The sequence below is a fragment of the Heterodontus francisci genome, chromosome 43 (genome assembly GCF_036365525.1).
Source record: "Heterodontus francisci isolate sHetFra1 chromosome 43, sHetFra1.hap1, whole genome shotgun sequence".
NCBI lineage: Eukaryota > Metazoa > Chordata > Chondrichthyes > Heterodontiformes > Heterodontidae > Heterodontus > Heterodontus francisci.
The window spans coordinates 19,822,169-19,848,404 of record NC_090413.1 but is presented as its reverse complement, the minus strand read 5'-3'; the positions used below and the strand labels follow the sequence as shown (position 1 = coordinate 19,848,404).

The 26,236-nt window shown below is 46.1% G+C and overlaps 1 protein-coding gene across 5 annotated transcripts in view; it reads left to right on the top strand.

Annotated features, from left to right (window-relative positions):
* The window catches only part of LOC137355679 (KN motif and ankyrin repeat domain-containing protein 2-like), a 129,121-nt gene that overhangs the window by 42,475 nt on the left and 60,410 nt on the right, over positions 1-26,236 (top strand). For 3 of the 5 annotated variants that reach the window (XM_068021101.1, XM_068021092.1, XM_068021093.1), the window contains exon 2: positions 22,154-22,283. The exons of the other annotated variants lie outside the window; for them this stretch is intronic. The gene's annotated coding sequence lies outside the window, so the exon portion shown is untranslated. The remainder of the gene's footprint in view (positions 1-22,153; positions 22,284-26,236) is intronic. 5 annotated transcript variants of the gene reach the window in all.

The following is a 26,236-nucleotide window of genomic DNA, read 5'->3' as shown; positions in this document are numbered from 1 at the left end:
GAGTCAATGTGTGTGTGGAACTGAACCCCAGTGAGAGTCAGTGTGTGTGTGGAACTGAACCCCAGTGAGAGTCAGTGTGTGTGTGGAACTGAACCCCAGTGAGAGCCAGTGTGTGTGGAACTGTACCCCAGTGAGAGTCAATGTGTGTGTGGAACTGAACCCCAGTGAGAGTCAATGTGTGTGTGGAACTGTACCCCAGTGAGAGTCAATGTGTGTGTGGAACTGTACCCCAGTGAGAGTCAGTGTGTGTGTGGAACTGTACCCCAGTGAGAGTCAGTGTGTGTGGAACTGTACCCCAGTGAGAGTCAGTGTGTGTGTGGAACTGTACCCCAGTGAGAGTCAGTGTGTGTGTGGAACTGTACCCCAGTGAGAGTCAGTGTGTGTGTGGAACTGTACCCCAGTGAGAGTCAGTGTGTGTGTGGAACTGTACCCCAGTGAGAGTCAGTGTGTGTGGGGAACTGGACACCACCTGAGATCAACTAACACAGCAAACATTCAGATCAGACCTCGGCCTTTACCAGATTAAATGAGTCTTTCCCTGCAACTTTTGGTAAGATCATGATTAATGGGTTCTTTGAGTGTTTGTCGTAGAGTCATAGAGTTATACAGCACAGAAACGGGCCCAAATGTTAAAAAAAAATTGAAGGAGAGAGCAAGGTTGAAAAGTGAGAGTTCACATCCAGCACGTATATCAATGTTGATCTGCACTGACGGAGTGAACTTAAAAATACACCACTGGGGGATCTTTCTGCTCCACAAAGTGTGACTCTGGGATATTCACTGATATAAACCCGAGTCAGTAGAAGTGATTCATAGTTTGATTGTGATTTCTCTATACATAGGGAAAATGTGACTGTGGGGGAGGAGAAGGGAGTCAATACTTCCTGCATGTGGATTTTTATAGCAAACGAAATTCAGATTTAATGTTTCAGAAACTGTCATTATTTGTTTCACTTCTTCCAGGATTTGAGGGCACAGGGTGTTGTTCATGAACTCACATCGGGTTGCCAACCCTCCGGCAATATCCTGGAGTATCCAGGAAGTGCAGATTATCTCTGCAAATAAAACCTGGGAGAAAATTCATGGGGAGGAATCAAAAAAAAGGTGTTTCTTTTTCTTTGTTTCTCGAACACTTTTATTAGTTATAAAAATATTGGTGGGTGGAAGGCTGTTTGACAGTCAAGAACCATCCAATTAGAGAACAAAGAGTCTGTTTGCTGTCCATTTGATGTGGGAAGGCAAGGCTCCATAAGGGTGGGCTTTTCCAGTAGCTGATGACTGGAGCGTGGGGGCAGTTGGCAATAGGGAGGTCATGTGATGAAAACCAGAACTGGGAACCCTCGCCTCACAAGACAAGCGACTCTTCATTTTCTTCAGCCTGTTTCTAAAGTCTTAAATTCCAGCCTGGAGTGATTTTAACCTCCAGAAATCACTTGAGTGTGAGTTTCAGTTTTGTCTCGAGTCTGAGTCTGTCGACATAAGAAATTCAGTCTTCATTTGCATTTAGTGAAAAGGCAATAATTTTAGTAAGGACCATGCTTCCCCCTAATGCGAGTCAATTTAAACAGCACTGACCTACTACACAACAAAGGAATGTTGATCTTGGCAATCTTTCGGATGAAACGTTAAACCGAGGCAGGATCTTCTCTCTGAGCAGGACATAAAAGTTCCCTATTTGCAAAAGAGCAGGGGAGTTCTCCCCGATGACCTAGCCAATATTTATCCCTCAACTGACATCAATTTTTAAAAAAAAGAGATCATCTGATTATTATCACATTGGTGTTTGTGGGAGCTTGCTGTGCACAAATTGGCTGCCACATTTCCTACATTACAGCGGTGACGACACTTCAAAGGTACTTCAAGGACAAAACACTCTGGGACATCCTGAGGTCATGAAAGGCGCTATATAAATGCAAGTTCTTTATTTCCAAACAAGGGCTGCCAACTGAGGAGCAAGGTGTTGGAAGACAGAAGGAAACTATAACCCAGGGTAAAGAGACTAAACAGTGTGGTGCTGGGCCACACAAACCAACCCGTCCCAGTCTGATTCCCATGCTGAGTTTGTGGTAACAGTCATGGAAAAATTAGTAGGCCATTTAGCCCTCTCAAGCCTGTTCCACCATTCAATGTGGCCTTGGCTGACTAGTGACCTAACTCCATATATTGTGAGGGAACCTCTGGCAGAATTTCCCTCACCAACCCATATATATTTAGTCTGGACTGAATTTGAGGGACTGCGGTAGGCCTCAGTGCCTCTGGGTTAGGGTGTGGTAATACATCAGCTTGAGTTCTTGTCCTGATCACTGTCCAGTGACGCCCTTTAATGCAAAATGCACACAGTCTGGACATTGGGGGCAGATGTGATTGGGGTGAGCAACAGTGTCATGCTTGGTCAAATATCCTGCTGACGCTCACTGTCTAGGCTCCAAAGTGAAAGATGTGGTGAGATATTGGGGGGGCAGCCATATTGCCATGGAGCTGTACTGATCAACAGCACTGGTCACATTCCCATAGGCAGTTCACCCCAGCAATGAGATCAATGTCAGCTCTCATTGGCACAGGCCATCAAGTAAGTCCTTGTTGGGGGGGAGGGGGTCCTTTCGGGCATGCTACAGGAGGGTACGGATTGTGACCGCAGTGGACACTACCGGTTCCACAGGAATGATTTAAAAAATACAAAGCATTCTTAAACATGCCTTTCATTAACAGCCGCTGACGAATTCTGAGCCAGGTGGGCTCAGTGTCCTAATTTACATATTTAGAGGGGCCCATTGCCTGTTTCAGGCATCCACCCAACACGCTTAAAAAGAAAAGTGCCCTATAGATTTAGCAGTGGAACGAGTGCCGGCACAGGTTGAGCACAGGTAATCCCACTGCTATATTGGTATGGTTAATGCCCATTTTACACCCAAGGTTATCATCAGAGAGAAAGCCAGGCAGACAGCAGCAGAGATACGCCTCATTAGGCCTATATTGACTAGAGTGATAAGTGGCAAGTAACATTCACACCACACAAGTGCCAGGCAATGACTATCTAAAATAAGAGTGAATCTACCCATCTCCCCTTGACATTCAATGGTGATACCATCGCTGAATCCCCCACTATCAACATCCTGGGGGTTATCATTAATCAGAAACTGAATTGGAGTAGCCATATAAATACCATGACTGCAAGAGAAGTTTAGAGGCTAGGAATACTGTGGCAATTAACTTGGCTCCTGACTTCCCAAAGCCTGTCCACCATCTCCAAGGCACAAGTCAGGAGTGTGATGGAATACTCTCCACTTGCCTGGATGGGTGCAGCTCCAACAACATTCAAGAAGTTCGACACCATCCAGGACAAAGCAGCCCGCTTGATTGGCACCCCATCTACAAACATTCACGCCCTCCACCACCGATGCACAGTGGCTGCAGTGTGTACCATCTACAAGATGCACTGCAGCAATGCCCCAAGGCTCTTTAGACAGCACCTTCCAAACCCAGAACCTCTACCTTCTAGAAGGACAAGGACAGCAAGTGCATGGGAACACCACCATCTGCAAGTTCCCCTCCAAGCCACACACCATCCTGACTTGGAACTATATCGCCGTTCCTTTACTTTCGCTGGGTCAAAATCCTGGAATTCCCTCCCTAACAGCACTGTGTGTGTACCCATCCCGCATGGACTGCAGCAGTTCAAGAAGGCAGCTCACCACCACCTTCTCAAGGGCAATTAGGGATGGGCAATAAATGCTGGCCAGCAACGCCCACATCCATGAATAAATTTTAAAAACGGAAATTTGAAAAGGCTGAAGGCTGACCTGTCAGAACTCTTTAAAGGTTTGGTAGGGCAGATGTAGAGAAGATGTTTTCACTTGTGGAGGAGAACTGAATAGAGATCATAAATATAAAAAAAAGTCACCAATAAATCCAATAGCGAATTCAGGAGAAACGTCTTTACCCAGAGAGTGGTTAGAATCTGGAACTCACTACCACAAGTTGAGGTGAATAGCATGGATCCATTTAAGGGGAAGCTAGATAAACATGAGGGAGAAAGGAATAGAAGGATATGCTGATAGGATGAGATGAAGAGGGCTGGGAGGAGGCTCATGTGGAAGATAAACACCAGCACGGACCTGTTGGGCTGAATGGCCTGTTTCTGCATTGCAGATTCTATAACATTCTACACAATACTTCCCCCTGTGTATTCCATTCTTCAGATTCTCTCATACAATATACAGATCTCATTCCCTGAGCTCCACTTGTATCATTCCCTCTATCTCACTGCATTCTCTCTGTTCTATAATTAAGCAGTGATATCAGTAATCATCCCGTGACCTCTGCGATGTGCACTCATTTTGCTGGTGGGAGTGCTAATGGGTGGCTTTAACTGAAGTATAAGTACACTGAGTGCTAGAAAACTGTAAAACAGGACAGATTCTACTGGCTGCAGCTTGTGTTCTATTAGTGTCAGGATTGGAATAAAGAAAGCCAGGCAGACAGCAGCAGAGATACACCTCATTAGGCCGATACTGACTAGAGTTTCAAAGAATGAGAGGTGATCTTATTGAAATGTATAAATTTCTTAAAGGGCTTGACGGGTGGATGCTGAGAGGATGTGTCCCCTGATTGAAAAGTCTAGAAGTAGGGGGTCACAACCTCAAGATAAAGGGTCACCCATTTCGTACTGAGATGAGGAGAAATTTCTTCACTCAGAATGTTGTGAATCTTTGGCGTCCTCTACCTCAGAGAGTTGTGGATGCTGAGTCGTTGATTATATTCAAGACTGAGCTTGATAGATTTTTGGACACTGTGGGACTCCAGGGATATGGGGATATGGCGGGAAAGTGGATTTGAGTTAGAACATCAACCATGATATTGAACTGTGGAGCAGGCTCAAGGAGCTGAATGGCCTACTCCTGCTCCTATTTCTCATGTTTTTATGTCCAGTGATTCACCTAAACAGTTCCAACTGAACATGTCACAAAATACAGAAGCAAAAGTCGGCAGATGTTGTACATCTGAAATAAAAAACTATGGGCCATAAATGTAAGAGAGTCACCAATAAACGTAATCCAAGGGAATTCAGGGGAAATTTCTTTACCCAAAGAGTGGTGAAAATGTGGAACCAGCTACCACAGGGAGTAGTTGAGTTGAATAGCATAGATGCATTTAAGAGGCAGTTGGATAAACACATGAGGGAGAAAGGAACAGACGGTTATGCTGATAGGGTGACCTGAGGTAGGGTGGGAGGAGGCTCAAGTGGAGTATAAACACCAGCATGGACCAGTTGGGCTGAATGGCCTGCTTATGTGTAAATTCTGTGTAATTTTATGTAATACTAGAAAAAACCCAGCAGGTCAGGCAGCATCTTTGAAGATAACATTTCAAGTCTATGACGTTTAGTCAGAACTGAAAGATGTTGAAGATAACAAATTTGAAGCAGATAGAGAGCCGATGGGGTGGGGTATGCAGGGGCAGAGAAAGAATAAAATGGAAGGTTTATGATAGGGTGGAGGGCAGGAGTGATTCAATGATGAAAGGGATGATGGTGCAAGGCAAAAGAAGGTGAAAACTGGCTGCCTTCTGCTCCCATGCCTAAGTGGCTGATCTTCACGTGTGAGCCCAGATGTGGGCATTGGTTAGTTAGCCCACCACTGGGGCATCAGGGTTAAACCAATTGTGGTACCAACAGCTGGCTAGACTAACTTAGTACAAGGCAGGATTGACCTGGGGATTTGTCTGCTCACTATGGTTCATTAGCACACTGGATAGGCCACTCGGCTCCTGACCTCATTATAGCCTTGGTCCAAACATGGACAAAAGAACTGAAGAGGTGAGAGTGATTGCCCTTGATATCAAAGCAGCATTTGACTGAGTGTGGCATCAAGGAGCCCTAGCCAAATTGAAATCAATGGGAATCGGGGGGAAAACTCTCCACTGCTTAGAGTCATACCGAGCACAAAGGAAGATGGTTGTGGTTGTTGGAGGCCAATCATCTCAGCCCCAGGACATCACTGCAGGAGTTCCTCAGGGTAGTGTCCTAGGCCCAACTATCTTCAGCTGCTTCATCAATGACCTTCCCTCCATCATAAGGTCAGAAGTGGGGATGTTCGCTGATGATTGCACAATGTGTAGTACCATTTGCAACTCCTCAGATATCGAAGCAGTCAGTGCCCTCATGCAGCAAGACCTGAACAACATTCAGGCTTGGGCTGATAAGGGGCAAGTAACACTCGTGCCACACAAGTGCCAGGCAATGACTATCTCTAACAAGAGAGAATCTACCATCTCCCCTTGACATTTAATGACATTACCATCACTGAATTTCCCACTATCAACATCCTGGGGGTTACCATTGACCAGAAATTAAACTGAAGCAGCCACATAACTGCTGTGGCTACAAGAGCAGGTCAGAGACTGTGAAGCCTGTGGCGAGTAACTCACCTCCTGTCTCCCTAAAGCCTGTCCACCATCTACAAGGCACAAGTCAGGAGTGTGATGGAATACTCTCAAATTACCTTGATGGGTGCAGCTCCAACAACTCTCAAGAAGCTCGACACCATCCAGAACAAAGCAGCGCACTTGATTGGCACCCCATTCACAAACATTCACTCCCTCCACCACCGATCACAGCAGTGTGTACCATCTCCAAGATGCACTGCCGCAACTCACCAAGGCTCCTTCAACAGCACCTTCCAAACTTGCGACCTCAACTGGCTAGAATGACAAGGGCAGCAGGTGTGTGGGAACTCCACCATCTGCAAGTTCCCCTCCAAGCCATACACCATCCTGACTTGGCACTATATCGCCGTTCCTTCCCTGTCGCTGAGTCAAAATCCTGGTTTCTTCCTAACAGCACTGTGGGTGTACCCACACCAGATGGACTGCAATGGTTCAAGAAAGCGGCTCACCACCACCTTCTCAAGGGCAATTAGGGATGGGCAACAAGTGCTGGCCTGGCCAGCGACGTCCATGAAATGAATTTTTAAAAAATTCTTCCACTGAGTTACCAGGGAGTGCTGTTAACTGTATGTGTCAGCCATAGCTCTGTGGAAAGCACTCTCGCCTCTGAATCAGGAGTTTAAGCTCTCAGGGCACAGTGGTGCAGTGGTTAGCACCGCAGCCTCACAGCTCCAGCGACCCGGGTTCAATTCTGGGTACTGCCTGTGTGGAGTTTGCAAGTTCTCCCTGTGTCTGCGTGGGTTTCCTCCGGGTGCTCCGGTTTCCTCCCACAGCCAAAAAACTTGCAGGTTGGTAGGTAAATTGGCCATTATAAATTGCCCCTAGTATAGGTAGGTGGTAGGGAAAATATAGGGACAGGTGGGGATGTGGTAGGAATATGGGATTAGTGTTCTTTTTTTTTCGGCACAGACTCGGTGGAACGAAGGGCCTGTTTCAGTGCTGTATCTCTAAACTAAACGAAACTCCAGGGACTTGAGCACAAAATGCAGACTGACACCTCAGTGGGGAAGTGCTGCACTGCCGGAGGTGCTGTCTTTTGGATGAGGCTTTAAACCAAGACCCCGTCTGCCCTCTCAGGTGGTTGTAAAAGATCCCAGGGCAATATTTTGAAGAAGAGGAGCAAAATCGTCTGACCAATATTTATCCCTCAACCAACAACACTAAAACAGAGTATCTAGTCATTTACTTCATTGCTGTTGTGGGAGTTTGCTGTGTACAAATTGCCTGCTGCGTTTCCTACATTTCAACAGTGACTGCACTTCAAAAAGTACTTAATTGACTTTAAAACACTTTGGGATGTCCTGAGGTCATGTAAGGCACTATACAATTGATGAAGGTTATACACTGAACTGCTTCCTGTCCCTGGCCATGCTGCTGTGTAGAGTGGATGCAGGTTGCTGGTTTTCTATGTTCGTTGGGGAGACCTGTCTGCTCCTGTTTACCATTAAGTTCCTTAAAAATTACTTAATGGATTTAAAAAAGTCAGCAATTCAAATCCTCTCTCCTTTCAGAGCTGATCCAGCAGCAGCAGCCAGGGAAGCAGCTGTTTCCAGGCTGGCAGCTCTCTGACTCATTGTGATCCTCCAAAGGAAAAGGCGTTAAAGGAGTTTAAGAAATTGTTCTGTGAATAAATACTGAGATGAAGATCAGTTGAAAGGTCCCAGAACCTCTGCTCGGATGAGTCTCCTCCTTCTGTCATCCCAAACACTGAGCAGTACCTCCTGTTGGTGTTTCGGTGTTGATTCGCTGTCATCCCTCTCTCTATCTCTATCTGACATAACATATTGCTGATATCTCCATCTTTAACAGATAGCAGCTATCGGTCACTCAGTATAGCACTTACTGATAAGACACACAGTGATTGTGGTTCTCAAAGGTATAGCTGGGAAGTGTATAGCCTACCCTCTGTCTCTGCGTCCCTCTGTATAGCCTAAGCTCTGTCTCTGCGTTCCTCTGTCTCACCTACCCTCTGTCTCTGCGTCCCTCTGTATGGCCTACCCTCTGTCTCTGCGTCCCTCTGTATAGCCTGCCCTCTGTCTCTGCGTCCCTCTGTGTAGCCTGCCCTCTGTCTCTGCGTCCCTCTGTATAGCCTAAGCTCTGTCTCTGCGTTCCTCTGTCTCACCTACCCTCTGTCTCTGCGTCCCTCTGTATGGCCTACCCTCTGTCTCTGCGTCCCTCTGTATGGCCTACCCTCTGTCTCTGCGTCCCTCTGTATGGCCTACCCTTTGTCTCTGCGTCCCTCTGTATGGCCTACCCTCTGTCTCTGCGTCCCTCTGTATAGCCTACCCTCTGTCTCTGCGTCCCTCTGTATGACCTACCCTCTGTCTCTGCGTCTCTCTGTATAGCCTACCCTCTGTCTCTGCATCCCTCTGTATGGCCTACCCTCTGTCTCTGCGTCCCTCTGTATAGCCTACCCTCTGTCTCTGCGTCCCTCTGTATAACCTGCCCTCTGTCTCTGCGTCCCTCTGTATAACCTACCCTCTGTCTCTGCGTCCCTCTGTATAGCCTGCCCTCTGTCTCTGCGTCCCTCTGTATAGCCTGCCCTCTGTCTCTGCGTCCCTCTGTATAGCCTGCCCTCTGTCTCTGCGTCCCTCTGTATAGCCTGCCCTCTGTCTCTGCGTCCCTCTGTGTAGCCTGCCCTCTGTATAGCCTGCCCTCTGTCTCTGCGTCCCTCTGTATAGCCTGCCCTCTGTCTCTGCGTCCCTCTGCATAGCCTGCCCTCTGTCTCTGCATCCCTCTGTATAGCCTGTCCTTGGTTTCAGTGCCCCTTTCTATCACATGCCCTTTGTCCCTGTGCCCATTTCTATAAATGCCAGTCTCTATAATTTGCCTTCTGTGTCTGTGTTTCTCTGTCTATAACGTCATATCTCTCTATAACATGCCCTCTGTCTAAGTGGCTCTGCCTCTATTACCTGTCTTTCTCTACTTGTCTGCCTTTATCTGTAATGTCCTGTCACTAACATGATGTGTTTTTTTAACGTAAATGAAGATCTTACATTTTTATAATTCCCTATGATGTCCCAGCGTGCTTTCCTGATAGATTACTCCTTTCAAAGTGCAGTCACTGTTATCTAAGCAAACAAAGCTGTTAATTTGAACCCAGCAAGATCCCACAAGCAGCAGCAAATAGATTTGGTTGAATATTAGATTAGATTAGATTAGATTAGAGATACAGCACTGAAACAGGCCCTTCGGCCCACCGAGTCTGTGCCGAACATCAACCACCCATTTTATACTAATCCTACACTAATCCCATATTCCCAACAAACATCCCCACCTGTCCCTACATTTCCCTACCACCTACCTATACTAGTGACAATTTATAATGGCCAATTTACCTATCAACCTGCACGTCTTTTGGCTTGTGGGAGGAAACCGGAGCACCCGGAGAAAACCCACGCAGACACAGGGAGAACTTGCAAACTCCACACAGGCAGCACCCGGAATCGAACCCGGGTCCCTGGAGCTGTGAGGCTGCGGTGCTAACCACTGCGCCACTGTGCCGCCCCACTGTATTGAACATACAGAATCCTGTGCTCGTCTTTGAATAGGGCCATAGGATATTTTACATCCACAGGCGGATGAACATCTAATTTATAAAGCAGCCCGTCGACAGTGCAGCACTCCCTCAGTACTGCGCTGAAGTCTTATCCTACTTTCGTTTGTACCCCCAACCTTCCAAGTCAGAAGCAAGAATGCTATCGACTGAGCCAAGCAGCTGTATCCTGTCCCTTTCTCTATAAATTAGTCTATAACACACCCCTTATCACTTTGTAATGCTCTCTCTAATATGTTGTTCCCCTCTGCGTCACAAAATGAAAGACCTGTATTTGTGTAGTGCCTTTCAGAATCTCAGGGCATCCCAAAGTGCTTTGTAGCCAATGAAGTACTTTTGAAGTGTAACCGTGGTTATGTAGAAACCAGAGCAGCCAATTTGTACACAGCAAGACCCCACGAACAGCAATGCAATAATGATCTGTTTCAGTGATTGTTGGTTGAGGGATAAATATTGGCCAGGATGCCAGGAGAACTCCCCTGCTGTTCTTGAAGTGGTACCATGGGATCTTTAACATCCATCTGAGAGGACAGATGGAGCCTTGGATTAACGTCTTATCTGAAGGATAGCAGCTCCGACAGTGCTGCACTCCCTCAGCACTACCCTGAAGTGCATTAATGGAAAAGCTATCACTTCTTATAATGAAGTTTTACCTAAAATAGCATATGTTTCAGTAAAGTTACTGTGGAACCTGGTGTAAATCATCATCTACGTAGCCATCACATACCCTAGGCTGGGGAATAAGTAGCTGGCAAGTCAGATTAAACAGACTGCTGGAGATTATAGTAGTGTAACAAGCAAGTCAAACTGCATTGTTATGCACTTTCGGATGAGACTTTAAACCAATGCCCTGTCTGTCCACTCAGGTGGATGTAAAACATCCCACAGTGCTATCTCCAAGAACAAGAAAGTTATACCCAGTGTCCTGGCCAATATTAATCCCTTAACCAACGTCACTAAACAACAGATTATCTGGCCATTGTCACATTGATATTAGAACCTTGCTGCATGCAAATTGGTTGCTGTGATTCCTAAATTCCAACAGTGACTATACTTCAAAAGAATTTCATTGGCCATAAAGCGGTTTGGGACATCATAAGGTTGTGATAGGCCCTATAGAAATCCTTTCTTTCTTACAAGCATCTTATGGTCTCTCACCAAACCCTCGCTCCAATTTCATCCAAGTTTACGGTGGAGCAGTTCCAGTATATGCAGAAACTCCAAACTCAGGAGCTGGCTCTGAGACCAGCTCAGTTATTTAAGTGAGGAAGTCATTGTTATTAGTGAGATTTGACTGTAATAGGAACATTCCGGTAAAACCAGTCAGGCTGCAAAGCAGTTACCGATGGAGAGCCAAGCCAAATATAATATGGAAGAGTAGAAATTGACAGCAGCCTCCGTCCCACACCTACCTCGAGCAACGACCGTCCTCGAAGAGTTATTTATGGGACTTCCCTGACATTTTCTGGATGGATTCAGTTCCCACACATGATGGTCTGCAAATTCCATAAATAAATTGGAGTTTGTGTGGGACATGGGACTGTTTGTCTCTTGCTGCAGGAGTATTACAGTGAGACAGCCAATTACTTTCAATATTTCACATGAAACAGCAAGATATGTCCACGAGTGTGGAGATCAGATAAGTATTAGCCCAGGGGTGTGTGGGGTATATCAGACAGTATTATAGTGAGGTGGGTGGGGTATATCGGGGAGTGTTATAATGATGCACATAAGGCATGTTGGAATGTTAAAGTAAGGAGGTTACACCCAGGCCCCCCAAGAGTAGAAACAAAAATTACGAATCCTTCCATCCCACTGTACTTCCCCGTCCCCGTCCCACACAGCCACATTACACATTATCATACCTCACTTGTACCTCCACTGCCTAGGGAAGCAGAGGGGAGCAGTAATAAAAACAACAGGCAGAAAACAAACTAGTGGAAAGAGTGTTCAGCACAGCGACAATGCTGTTGAGCCTCAAGCTGTGTATCATTCCCAAGCTCAGGCCTGGAGCAGACGGGGAATCAGTCCCACTCTCCCAGCCAGCTCACGGATAAACACAGCTTGCTGTTTCCCTTCTTTCTCCAGCAAGTGCCGTTCTCATGTCTACCCAGCTCTCTTCTGCTTATTGGTTCCAGCTGTTGGCCTCTCACTGTATAATGGTCTTTTTGTTGCCTGTTCACATGTTGCCAGGATATTTAAAGCTGGAGTTTGCTGCGAGTGACTCCCTGGTTGATCATATCTCTGGTACATACACAATGAAAACCCTGAAGTAGTCATGGTAGACATTGTGGGGGGTTGTTGGTGCTAAATAGTTTGGTTATCAGGTTTATGTAATTGGTGTCTGGTTCGGGTTTGGACTGCCAGCGTACGTGAGCAACATTGAATTAAAGTCCTCGTCTTCAGATCCCTCTTCAGTCTCATCTCTTCCCGTAAGCCTCTGACTCTGGCCTTCGGTGGCTTCTGCCTCCCTTCTTCCAACTTGTCTCTTCTTGGGATGTGGGCATTGCTGGCTCTTAGTTACCCCGATGGGCCTTCTTGAACCCTTGTAGGCCTGGTAACAATGGGTCCCTGACAATGGCCTAAGGCAGTTAATTTAAGGATATTATACTCCCCTCCACAAAAACAATGAATGAATGAATGGTGAAAAATGCAATTCAGGATGGCGTGGGACTTGGAGGAGAACTTAAAGGCGATGGCGTTCTCTAATTGGTGGACTCAAGGGTGTTGTCAGTGCATCCTTGGTAGGTTGCTGCAGTGCATCCAGTAGATTGTACACAGTGCACTGATGGTGGAGGTAGATAATGAGTCAGCCAACTCAGCCCTATTCTCTAAAACTCCCTCGAGTGCTATCAAGAGCAGGAACACAGCTTGAACCTTTTTTTCTTTCCTTCACCCTAGTTCAGAGATGATGGCTTCCCAACTGCTGCCTGGTTCAGATCAGCTAACTCAACACTAACTTCTAGTCTGTATGGCTCAGTAACATACCCCAAGGTGCATTCACCCCTTAGATTGGCAGAGGCTCTTCAATCATTGCGTTATTGAGAATGCCAAATTGAATGGGTGAGGCCAATAACAAGAGACACCACCAAAAGACAAAAGGAGTGGAGGGCAGACAAGATGAATGGGGAAGTAGAGATCAAGGAACAGTGTTAAAAGCCTGGAGATTACAGAAGGAAAGGAATTGAGGGAATTAAAGGTTTCACAGCTTTAAGGCCCTGGATAATCAGTTGGAGTAGGAGTCAATGAGGATGTAGGAAGGAGGAAGATTGCAATGAGGATTACATAGAATTAGCATAGAACATTTAGCACAAACAGGCCATTCAGCCCAACTGGTCTATGTTGGTGCTTCTGCTCCACACAAGCCTTCTGCCACCCCTCTTCATCTCACCCTATCAGCACATTCCACATTCTAGCCACTCTCCAGGTAAAGAAGTTGCTCCTGAATTCCCTATTGGATTTGTTAGTGACTGTATGATATTGATGGCCCCTAGAATTAGAATGGAATCATAGAAAGTTTACAGCACAGAAAGAAGCCACTTGGCCCATCGTGTCTGCCAGCTGAAAAAAAAGCCACCCAGCTTAACCCACTTTCCAGAATTTGGTTCATAGCCCTTCAGGTTACGACTCTTCAGGTGCTCATCCAGGCACTTTTTAAATGAGATGAAGTTTTCTGCCTCTACCATCCTTACAGATGGTGTACCAGACCCCCACCACCCTCTGGGTGAAAACATTTTCCTCATCTCCCCTCTAATCCTTCTACCAATCACTTTAAATCTATGCCCCCAAGTCACTGAGCTCTCTGCTAAGGTAAATAGGCCCTTCCCATCCACTCTATCCAGGCCCCTCACAATTTTGTACTTTTCAATCAGATCTCCCCTCAGTCTCCTCTGTTCCAAGGAGAACAACCCTAGCCTATCCAATCTTTCCTCAGCTGCCATTTTCCAGTCCTGGCAACAAACTCAAATCTTCTCTGTACCCTCTCCAGTGCAATTACATCCTTTCTGTAATGATGTGACCAGAACTGCACATAGCACTCAAGTTGTGGCCTAACTAATGTTTTATAATGTTCCAGCATAACCTCCCTATTCTTATATTCTATACCTCAAATAAAGGAAAGGATTCCATAGGCCTTCTTAACCACCTTATCAACAGAAGTGCAGAAGGTGTTATTTTAGGGAGGCATCAAGATCGGCGCAGGCTTGGAGGGCCGAATGGCCTGTTCCTGTGCTGTACTGTTCTTTGTTTGTTCTTCAGCAATCTGTGGATATACACTCCTAGGTCCCTCACTTCCCCTACACCTGTATTCTCCTATTTATTGTGTATTCCTTTGCCTTGTTTGACCTACCCAAATGCATCACCTCACACTTCTCTGGGTTAAATTCCATTTGCCACTTTTCTGCCCATCTGACCAGTCCGTGGATATCTTCATACAGTCTACAGCTATCCTCCTCACTATCAACCACACAGCCAATTTGTCTCATCTGTAAGTTTTTTGATTATTACCCCTACATTTACATCCAAATCATTAGTATATACCATAAAAAGCAGGGGACCTAGTATTGAGCCTTGCAGAACTTCACTGGAAACTGCCTTCCAGTTGCAAAAACACCCATCAACAATTACTTTTTGTTTCCTGCCACTGAACCAATTTTATATACAGCTTGCTGCATTTGCTTGGATCCCATGGGCTTTTACTTTTTTAAACAGTCTATCATGTGGGACCTTGTCAAAAGCCTTCCTAAAACCCAACTGCACTATCCTCATCAATCCTCCTTGTTACTTCCTCAAAAAATTCAATTAAGCTAGTCAGACACAACCTTCCCTTAACAAATCTATGCTGACTATCTGATTAATCCAGGTCTTTGTAAGTGACAATTTATCTTGTGTCTCAGAATTGATTCCAATAACCTGCCCACTACCAAGGTTAAACTGACTGACCTGTAATTATTCAATCTATCCCTCCTTCCCTTTTTAAGCAAAGATAATGTTAGAAGTCCTCCAATCCTCCAGCAACACACCTGTAGACAGTGAGGATTGGAAAATGATGGTCAGACCTTCTACTATTTCCTCCCTGGCTTCTTTACACAGCTGGGGTACATTTCATCCAGCCATGGTTGTTAGAGAAACTTCCAAGCCTGTTTGTGACAACATCACTGAGACTAGGATGCTTTGGTGGAAACTATTTGCCACAGAGCTAATTCCTAACAACACCCAGGCAGTGCTGCCTGGCTGTTCTTTATATACACATTTGAGTACAATTAATTAGTCAACACCCAACACCTGTTTACCCTATTACCAACTACTAGGTATTTAACATCCATTCACAGAACCTAGACACTAACACTGGTGATCTATCCACTTTCAAGGATTCTAATCCCCTTAATACTTCCTCTTTCCCTACGTTTATCACATCCAATGCTTCACCCTCCTCCTCCTTAACTACAATGTCATCCCCATCTTTTGTAAAGACAGACGCAAAGTATTCATTAAGAACCATACCCACATCTTCCGTCTCCACACATAGGTTACCTTTTTGGTCATTTATGGGTCCTACTCTCTCCTTGGTTATCCTCTTACTCTTAATGTATTGATAAAACATCTTTGGGTTCACCTTGATTTTACTTGCCAATATTCTTTCATGCCCAATCTTTGCTTTCCTAATTTCCTTTTTGATTTCACCCCTCCACTTTCTATACTCCTCTCAGCTTTCTGTAGTATTGAGTTCTCAGTGTCTGACATATGCTTTCCTTTTCTGCCTTATCATATGCTGTATTGGTCACTCCGCCCACAAGTGGAAACATCTTCACGTCGACCTTATCAAAGCCCTTTCATAATCTTTAAAATCTCTACCAGGTCGCACCTCAGCCTTCTCTTTTCTACAGTATTTGGAATTTGGGGGAAAAGTTCAGAGGTTCAGTGGGCTTACCAGTATCAGCAAAATGGAGCTAAAAGCAAAAAAGAGCAGGAATGTGTGAGAGAGAGACATTGGAGGCTCCTAGTAAGAGTGCTAGGTGCACCCAGTAGGGGAGAGAAGTGCCCTGCACTACTTGAGCTTGCTGCTGCAGTGTAATAACAGTGTTGTCGGCTGTACCTATAGGGAGTCCCCAGCCGAATCACCCGAACACTCTGTGTAGAAATTCAGTAACATCCAAGGCCAAACGCTTCATGGGTCTGGAAATGAAAACAACCCTATGACATGACGGAAACAACGTGACTGAGATGAGCTTATTTCTCTCTTAATGGGGAGTTGGAGGCACTGATAGTGAAAAAGGAGTCACTGGCCTTTTCTGTGTCTTTATCGGGGTGGGGGTGGGGATGGGTACAATCGATGCAATGGCACAACTGAACTGCGCTGTGAAGGTTGCCTGATATAATGAAACATTCTCTCACTTTCTATTGACTGGATAGAGCAGCCCATGAGTATAATAAACTCAACATCAGATAACGCTTTGCTGGCTGTTTAGATACATAGTCAACAAGCCAGAAACTTCATTTACATTTAGCATCTGGTTGCAATAATGCCCCTATTCTTTAAGGCTAAAGGTCGCAATTAAACACAGTTCTGCAGCTGAACTCCCACATTGTCACTGAATGCTGCTTCAGAGGGACTGATGGGTGGGAGTCAGGGATTCTCCTGTCCAGTGTGGAGTCTCAGCATTTCAACATGAGGAATGTCTGGAATTTCTTTAAAGAAATAGAAAAAAAGATGAAGACAGAAACTGATGGAGCTGGAGCCCCGGTTGTTCCCCTTCCCCCTTCTTGTAGTGATGGAAGAAGTGTTTCTGGAGTTTCTGCACATCCCTGGCCTCCCATCAGCTCACACATACAAGGTCACTTTAATTGAACACTGTAACAACTCTCGACCCAAGTACAGCTCAGAGTGAGGTTACTGCAGCACTGCCCTGACGACCATATCTCCTGCATAATCAGAGATTCTTGGATCTTATTGTATAAGCACCTGGGCCTGCACTTTCACTATTCTGCTGATATTGTGTTCCAAGCCATTAACAGTGCCAAAGTCTAAAATACTGAATACAAGTTCCCCTCGAAGGCTTTAGCTTCAACAAGGAGAAGGCAACAGCCAAGTAGTCGAAAGTTGAGCTTTCTCCCCCCTCTGCATATCTCAGTGGCCTTTGATGTCAATTAGATGACTGAAGACCATGAGCTCCCCTCACCCTCTGACTTTCCCTCAACCTTCCCTTAACCCCTGACCTTCCTTCATCCCCCGCCCTTCCTTCACCCAAACCTTCCCTCACCCCCTAAATCATCCCTCATTGCCCCAGTCTGTCCCTCATTCCCACTGACATTCCTTCACCCTCCCCCGACTTTCCCTCACCCTCACCCGACCTTCGCCGATCTCCCCCACCCCCTGCCACTTTATGAAACTGCCAGACAAGGATTGACAGTTATATCTCTCTCACCCACGCTACATTTCCTGTCCTGTCCAAACCAATCCTTTTTAGGGTCCAAATATTTTGTTTGTTTGGGAAAGAAAAGGCTCTGAAATGTGTATCTCGGTGGTGCTTTGATGAAACCCCCTCAGTCCAGTGCCCATATTTTCTGGATCTTTTAGCTACTCTCCAGCTCCTATATTACTGTTCCACTCGACCCATCGCAAACAGGGAATCCATCAAGATTTTGCTTTCCTCAGTAAAATGCAGAAATGTCCCTCAGAATTAGATTGTGATTGGTCAAGCTAGAAAGTGAGAACTTGCAATACGTTGAGGTGAATGGACGGTTTGTCTCTTTTTGGTGGTGTTGGTTGAGGGTTGTCCAGGACACTGGGAGATCTTCCTGCTCCCCTAGAGCTTTGGTTCAACATCTCAACTGAAGGATGGAACATGCTAAGCACAGCGCCCCCTCTGTACAACACTGGAGTGTCAATCTAGATTATGTGCTTAAGTCTCAGAGTGGGTCTTGAATCCATGACCTAGAATTAGGGGTCACTGTTGAAAAATAAGGGGTTGTCTATTTAAGACAGAGATGAGGAGAATTTTTTTCTCTGGGGGTCGTGGGTCTTTGGACCTCTCTTCCTCAAAAGACAGCAGAAGCAAAGATTTTAAATATTTTTAAGGCAGAGGTAGATAGATTCTTGATAAGCAAGGGGGTGAAAGATTATCGGGTTTAGGCAGGAATGTGGAGTCGAGGTTACAATCAGATCAGTCTTGATCTTATTGAATGGCGGAGCAGGCATGAGGGGCCGAGTGGCCTATTCCTGCTCTTAATTCGTATGTTCGTATGACCTTTTGACTCAGGGTGGTAGTGCTACTACTGAGCCAAGGTCACCAAGAAAAGTGTAAACTTATGTGACTACTTATCTGACATCCAGTACTGCATGAGCAGACATTTCCTCCGATTAAATATTGGGAAAACTGAAGCTGTTGATCTTGGTCTCCGCTACAAATTTCATTCCCTAGTTACCAATTCTATCCCTCTCGTTGGCAACAGTCTGAGATTAAGCCAATCTGTTTGCAACCTTGGCATCACATTTGACCCTGAGGTAAGCTTCCGATCTCATATTTGTGCCATCACTAAGACCACTTATTTCCACCTGCAAAACATCGCTCGACTGCCCTGTCTCAGCTCTTCTACCGCTGAAACCCTCATTCATGCCTTCATTACCTGTAGACTTGACTATTCCAATGGACTTCTGAATGGTCTCCCACACCTTATCCTCTGTAACCTTGAGGTCATCCAAAACTCTGCTGCCCATCTCTTAATTCACACCAAGTCCCGTTCCCCTATCACCCCTGCGCTTGCTGACCCTACATTAGCTCCCAGTCAAGCAACATCTTGACTTTAAAATTCTTATCCTTGTTTTCAAATCCCTCCATGGCCCCTCCCTATCTCTGTAATCTCCTCCAGCCCCACAATCCTCCAAGATATCTGCGCCCATTTAATTCTGGCCTCTTGTGCATCCCTGATTTTAATCGCTGTTCCATTGCTGGCCGCACCTTCAGTTGCCTAGGCCCCAAGCTCTGGAATTCCCTCCCTACACCTCTATGCCTCTCCACCTCACTTTCCTCCTTTAAGACACATCTTAAAACCTACCTCTTTGACCAAATTTTCGGTCATCTGACCTGATATCTCCTTTTATGGCTTGGTGTAATACTTTGTTTTATAATGCTTCTATAAAGTGCCTTGGGATGTTTTATTACATTAAAGATGCTATATAAATATAAGTTGTTATTGTTGTGACATCTGCTTCAAGCAGGACCTACAGGAGGAGATCAGTATAAACTGATAGCCCATCCAGTTGGATACAGGCAGTGCCCTGAAAATTCTCCAATCTTTTAGCTTTTCCAACATCCATCTACAACCAGCTTCAGTCTCACTGTGAATTGTCAAACTGCCTCCAGATGAATAAATATTCACAATCTGTGCAAGTCATCCAATTCTTCAAATCTCTTAACAAGTCTTCGCCATCTCTGGAATCCCTCGGAGTCGATGTCATCACTGTTTTAACTGTAAAATAGCGCAAGGGGTGCGTTGCATTTTCTTCCCGATGTTTCTCCCACTCCAACACCCACCCCCCCCCCCCCCCCCCCCCCCCCCACCACCACCACTCCTGCTTCCTCTGTCTCCTGAAGATATTACTTTCACTACAATTCCAAAGTCTCTGGCCTCCTGCATAGTGCCCAAATGGCCATTATTCACATCGGGCCTGGAAAACAAGTAGGCTGTTCGACTCTGGGGAGCCTCATATTTGAGCCAGTATTGACGTCCCATGGACTCCCTGCAAACATCAACAGAGCCCAGCGGCCACCAACAAGTATTGACATGCTCCCGTGGATCTCCCTGTAAATATTGACAAGCCCTTGGAGGTCCCATTCCTAACTTCCAAAAGACAATGTCAGCATCTCAAAGGAAAACAAAATCTTAGTGTTAGTGAATCAACAAATACAGAAGAACGCACAATTTTCCCAAGACTGTGTTCACAGTATACCAGCCCCAGTTGGACCGGTGGCTGATGACCCTTTAAGATACTGCTGGTATATAGGGTTTCTGTACAGCAGTGCGGGGCCATGAGTGATGATGTGAGTTCATGAATGGGGGACAGGTACTACTCAAAGCAATCTTGGGTCCAACCTTAGTAAGGGTTTAGTGAGAGGGAGGAACTGAAGGAAATCAGTATTAGTAGAGAAATGGTGTTGGGGAAATTGATGGGATTGAAGGCCAATAAATCCCCAGGGCCTGATAATCTACTTAAGGAAGTGGCCCTAGAAATAGTGGATGCATTGGTGGTCATCTTCCAAGATTCTATAGACTCTGGAACAGTTCCTACAGATTGGAGGGTAGCTAATGTAACCCCACTATTTAAAAAGGGAGGTAGAGAGAAAGCAGGGAATTATAGACCAGTCAGCCTGACGTCGGTAGTGGGGAAAATTCTAGAGTGCATTAACAAAGATTTTATAGCAGAGCACTTAGAGAACAGTGGTAGAATCGGGCAGAGTCAGCATGGATTTATGAAAGGGAAATGATGCTTGACAAATCTACTAGAATTCCTCGAAGATGTAACTAGTAGAGTTGATGAGGGCCAGCCAGTGGATGTGGTTTATTTGGACTTTCAGAAGGCTTTCGACAAAGTCCCACATAAGAGATTAGCGTGTAAAATTAAAGCACATGGGATTGGGGGTAGAGTATTGCGATGGATAGAAAATTGGTTGGCAGACAGGAAACAAAGAATAGGAATACATGGGTCTTTTTCCGAATGGCAGGCAGTGACTAGTGGGGTACCGCAGGGATCAGTGCACAATATATATGAATGATTTAGATGAGGGAACAAATTTGCAGATGACACGAAACTGGGTGGGAGGGTGAGTTGTGAGGAGGATGCAGAGAAGCTTCAGGATGATTTGGACAAGTTGAGTGAGTGGGCAAATGCATGGCAGATGCAGTATAATGTGGATATTTGTGAGGTTATCCTCTTTGGTAGCAAAAACAGGAAGGCAGATTATCTGAACGGTTATAAACTGAGAGAGGGGAATATGCAGCGAGACCTGGGTGTTCTCGTACACCAGTCGCTGAAGGTAAGCAAATGGTATATTGGCCTTCATAGCGAGACGATTCGCGAACAGGAGCAGGGATTATACAGGGCCTTGGTGAGGCCACACCTGGAATATTCTGTGCAGTTTTGGTCTCCTTGTCTGAGGAAGAATATTCTTGCTATAGAGGGAGTGCAGCAAAGGTTTACCAGACTGATTCCTGGGATGGCGGGACTGACGTATGAGGAGAGATTGAGTCGGTTAGGATTATATTTGCTGGAGTTCAGCAGAGTGAGGGGGGAATCTCATAGAAACCTATAAAATTCTAACAGGACTTGACAGGGTAGATGCAGGAAGGATGTTCCCGATGGTGGGGGAGTCCAGAAGCAGGGGTCATAGTCTAAGGATACGGGGTAAACCTTTCAGGATTGAGATTAGGAGAAATTTCTCACCCAGAGAGTGGTGAGCCTGTGGAATTCACTACCACAGAAAGCAGTAGAGGCCAAAACATTGTATGTTTTCAAGAAGGAGTTAGATATAGCTCTTGGGGCGAAAGGGATCCAAGGATATGGGGGGAAAGTGGGAACAGGTTACTGAGTTGGATGATCAGCCATGATCATAATGAATGGTGGAGCAGGCTCAAAGGGCCGAATGGCCTAGTCCTGCTCCTATTTTCTATGTTTAACCTTGTTTCAGTGTTAGCACTCTTGCCTTGGAGTCAGAGACTGTGGGTTCAAGTGTCACTTTGTAGACTTGAGCACAAATCCCAGGCTTGATGCTCCCAGTGAGGCACTGAGGGGGTGCTGCACTGACAGAGGTGCCATCTTTCAGATGAGATGTTAACCCAAGGCTCTGTCCACCGTCTCAGGTGGATGTACAAGATCCCAAGGCAGTCTTCAAAGAAGAGCAGTGGGGGAGTTCTCCCGGTGTCCTGGCCTATATTTATCCTGCGAGCAACATCACTAAAACAGATGATCTGATCAATACCTTCATTGCTGTTTATGGGATCTTGCTGTGTGCAACCTGGCTGCCACCTTCACTACATTACAACAGTGACTACAAAAGTGACTTCAGAAAAGTGCTTCATTGGCTGTAAAGTGCTCTGGGGCAACCTGAGGATGTGAAAGACGCTATAGCAATGCAAGTTTTTACTTCACTCCTCCAGGTCTGTGGAGTAGCGGAACTGAATCCAGAGTTGGCCCTTGTGGAACTGTCATAGAACACTCCAAAGTTATGACCTTCACAGACGCCGCTGTTCCTCTTGGACTCCAGACTGACGCAGGCTGCTGAGCTCGGTAAGAAACACCTAAAACCTACAAACTCGCAGAGGTGCTAACAGCGAGGTCGACAAGTCTCATTTAATCGGTTGACCCAACTGGCAGTTGGAATTTGTAATCCAGAGATCCGAATTAATCACCTCGTCAACTTTGACCCCTCCCCTCCCACTAGGTGACCTGTAATCCTGCCCCCTCCTAGCTAGTTACAGGTTGGCTCCTCGGCCTTGCTCAGGGTGTCGTGGAGTCAAAATGAAAGACAGTACACCCAGAGACTGAAGCGTACACAGTAATATGTTTCTCTTAGCACGCGGGATGACAAAATATTGGGTTGTGGAGGGCGGATGTTGAGAATATGCTGTGGGATCCCTCAGATGATCCTAATTATCCCAGAACAGCTGCCTGTTTTCTGTGCTTTGGTTATTTTTATAGTCGCAGCCCATCAAACAACGCCCCCCGCACCCCCCCCACCACCACCGCTCCCTATCCTCAATATGGTGTCCATGGTTACAACACCACATCCTTAATTAAGGTTGGAGAGGCGGAGCCACCGGTTTTGCTGTGGGAATGAACATTTCCCATTATAATTACAGTAGATCATTGATAACCCAGAGTCTGTGAGGGAGCCCACTCACAAGGGAGCCCAGTGCAGAGACTTTTCACAAATACGATTAGATCAGAGAGACGGGTGCAGAGATTTACCAGAATGGTACCAGGGGCTTTATTTGTGTGGAGAGACTAGAGACCCTGGGATTGTTCTCCTTAGAGCAGAGAAGGTTAAGTGGAGCTATTAATAGAGACATTTAAAATTATGAAGGGTTTTGATAGACTATATAAGGAGAAACTTTTCACTGGCAGGAGAATCTGTAACCAGAGGACACTGATTTAGGGTAATTGGCAAAGGAACAAGAAGGAGATGAGGAGAAATTATTTTTGCAGTGAATTATTGTGATCTGGAATGTACTGCCTGAAGCAGATTCAAGAGTAACTTTGAAAACTGAATTGAATAAATACCTGAAAAGGAGAGATTTGCAGGCCTGCTGGGAAAGAGCAGAGGATTGGATTGGATAGCTCTTTCAAAGAGCTGGCACAGGCACAATGGGCCGAATGGCCTCCTTCTGTGCTGTCCATTCTATGATTGTATCAGGATTTAAAGTGGCTCCAACATCTACCATGGTGGGGTCCAGTGGAGATTTGAGTATTCTTACCCCTCTCCTGAATTTTATATCCCAGGGACCCTGTCTGAATTAACATTTATTCTGGCGGAGCATAATTTTCTGATACCTCAATTCCTGGAATGTTTTAGTAGACTGGATCCTTTAATTGTAGGGACTGTTGATCCATCAATAGAGCCTTCTAAATGGCATGCAGTTCCAGTTTTATTGAGGGGTGTATGACCCGATCTCCCACCATGTCCCACTGGGTCCCAGTGCAACCTTCAATGTCGATACGTCCTCTATCCCTCACACTAACTCCGCAATATTTTTGGAGAGTCAAAAAATGTTATTTAACAAAAGAAAATTCAACAAAAGGAGAAAAAGATCCTGAAAGAATTTGTCAAACATCTTGAGTATTCACACTGTGTCTGAAAAGGTCTCCAAAACACTTGGAGCAACAGTTCAGACCCCAGTAGAGGAGATGGTGGCGTAGTGGTAATGTCACTGGACTAGTAATCCAGAGCCCGGGTAATGCTCTGGGGGTATGGGTTTGAATCCCAAAATGGCAGATTGTGAAATCTGAATCAATGAATTAAAAAAATCTGGAATTAAAAGCTAGGTCTAATGGTGACCACGAAGCCATTGTTGATTGTTGTAAAAATCTGGTTCACTAATGTCCTTTAGGGAAGGGAATCTGCCGTCTTTACCTGGTCTGGCCTACATGTGACTCCAGGTGGCCTAGCAAGCCTCTCAGTTCAAGGGCTACTAGAGATGGGCAATAACTACTGCCTAGCCACAGACACCCACATCCCACAAATGAATTTTAAAAAATATTGTTGTGGTCCTGATTATATTCCCTCCATGAAGGAATGATCTGTTTAAGATGATCAAAAAGGTTGTCAGGGTGGATAGAAACTATTTCCTCTGCTAGGAAAATCCAGAACAAAGGGGCATAACCTTAAATTTCATGGGTGATGTTAGGAAGCACTACTTCGTAAAAAGGGTAGTGGAAATCAGAACCTTCATCCCCTAAAGCTGTTGAGGCTGATGGTCAATTGAAAATGTCAAAACTGAGATGAATAGATGACCAAGAGTATTATGGTTATGGAACCAAGGCTGGTAGGTGGGAGTTAAGATACAGATCAGCCATGACCCAATTGAATGATGGATCAGGATTGGGCCCAGTGAAGTGGGGGGAGGTGTGAGGGCTGAATAACCTCCCACTATTCCTCTGTTCCTGAGGATTCTGCAATTGCATAGACGTGTTTAAGGGGAAGCTAGATAAGCACATGAGGGAGAAAGGAATAGAAGGATATATTGGGGTTAGCTGCAGAAAGATGGGAGGAGGTTTGTTTGGAGCATGAACGCTGGCGTAGACCTGTTGGTCAGGATAACCTGTTTTCTCTGATAAAAGCAAAATACTGCAGAGTCTGGAAATCTGAAATAAAAACAAGAAATGCTGGAAATACTCAGCAGGTCTGGCAGCATCTGTGGAAAGAGAAGCAGAGTTAACGTTTCAGGTCAGCGACCTTTCATCTGAGTGTTTCCAGCACTTTCTATTTTTATTTCAGATTTCCAGCATCCGGCGTATTTTGCTTTTATTATGGCAGACTTGGCATCTTGTTGGGTCACCCACTGTGCTGCCAGTTTGTTTAGGATGTGCCACTTGCTGCTCACAACGTGATTCTCGGATGTCAGAGTGCTGTTCTAGCTCCACCAGGGTGACTGGGTCCAATTCTGGCCTGCGTCTGTTATGATATCCAGGCATCGGAGAAGGGGCACAAAAGGTCAAAGAAACAAATAGCTGGGATTGGGCACCTCAGTTTTGAGGAGGAGCAGAATGCTGCGAATGTTAACTCTTTCAAGCTGAGTATAAGATGTAGTGAATATCAGTGTGAGATTTTAATGTCTCAAACACCCAACATTCATTGAATCATTACGAAAGATTAGCAGGAAACACTTTCAAAGAGAGAGAGGGGGGAGGGGAACAGGGATAGAGGGGAACTGAGAGAGAGGGAGGGAGAGGGGAACAGAGAGAGAGATGGGGAGGGCAACAGAGAGAGAGGGAGAGGGGGGAGGGGAACAGAGAGAGAGGGAGAGGGGGGAGGGGAGCAGAGAGAGAGATGGGGGAGGGGATTAGAGAAAGGGAGAGAGGGGGAGGGGAGCAGAGAGAGGGAGAGAGAGAGGGGGAGGGGAACAGAGAGAGGAGGAGAGAGAGAGGGGGAGGGGAACAGAGAGAGGAGGAGAGAGAGAGGGGGGAGGGGAACAGAGAGAGAGGGAAAGAGAGAGGGGGGAGGGGAGCAGAGAGAGATGGAGAGAGGTGGGGGTGAGGAGAGAGAGATGGAGAGAGGGGAACAGAGAGAGAGGGGAGAGGGGAACAGAGGGAGAGGGGGAGAGGGGAACAGAGAGAGAGGGGAGAGGGGAACAGGGAGAGGGGGGAGGGGAACAGAAAAAGGAGAGAGGGGGGGAGGGGAACAGAGAGAGAGGGTGAGGGGGGGAGGGGAACAGAAAAAGAGGGAGAGAGGGGGGAGGGGAACAGAGAGAGAGGGAGAAAGAGAGGGGGAGGGGAACAGAGAGAGAGGGAGAGGGGGGAGGGGAACAGAAAAAGGAGAGAGGGGGGGGAGGGGAACAGAGAGAGAGGGTGAGGGGGGGAGGGGAACAGAAAAAGAGGGAGAGAGTGGGGAGGGGAACAGAGAGAGAGGGAGAAAGAGAGGGGGAGGGGAACAGAGAGAGAGGGAGAGAGGGGAGAGGGGAACAGAGAGAGAGGGAGGGGGAGGGGAACAGAGAGAGGGGGAGGGGAACAGAGAGAGGGAGAGA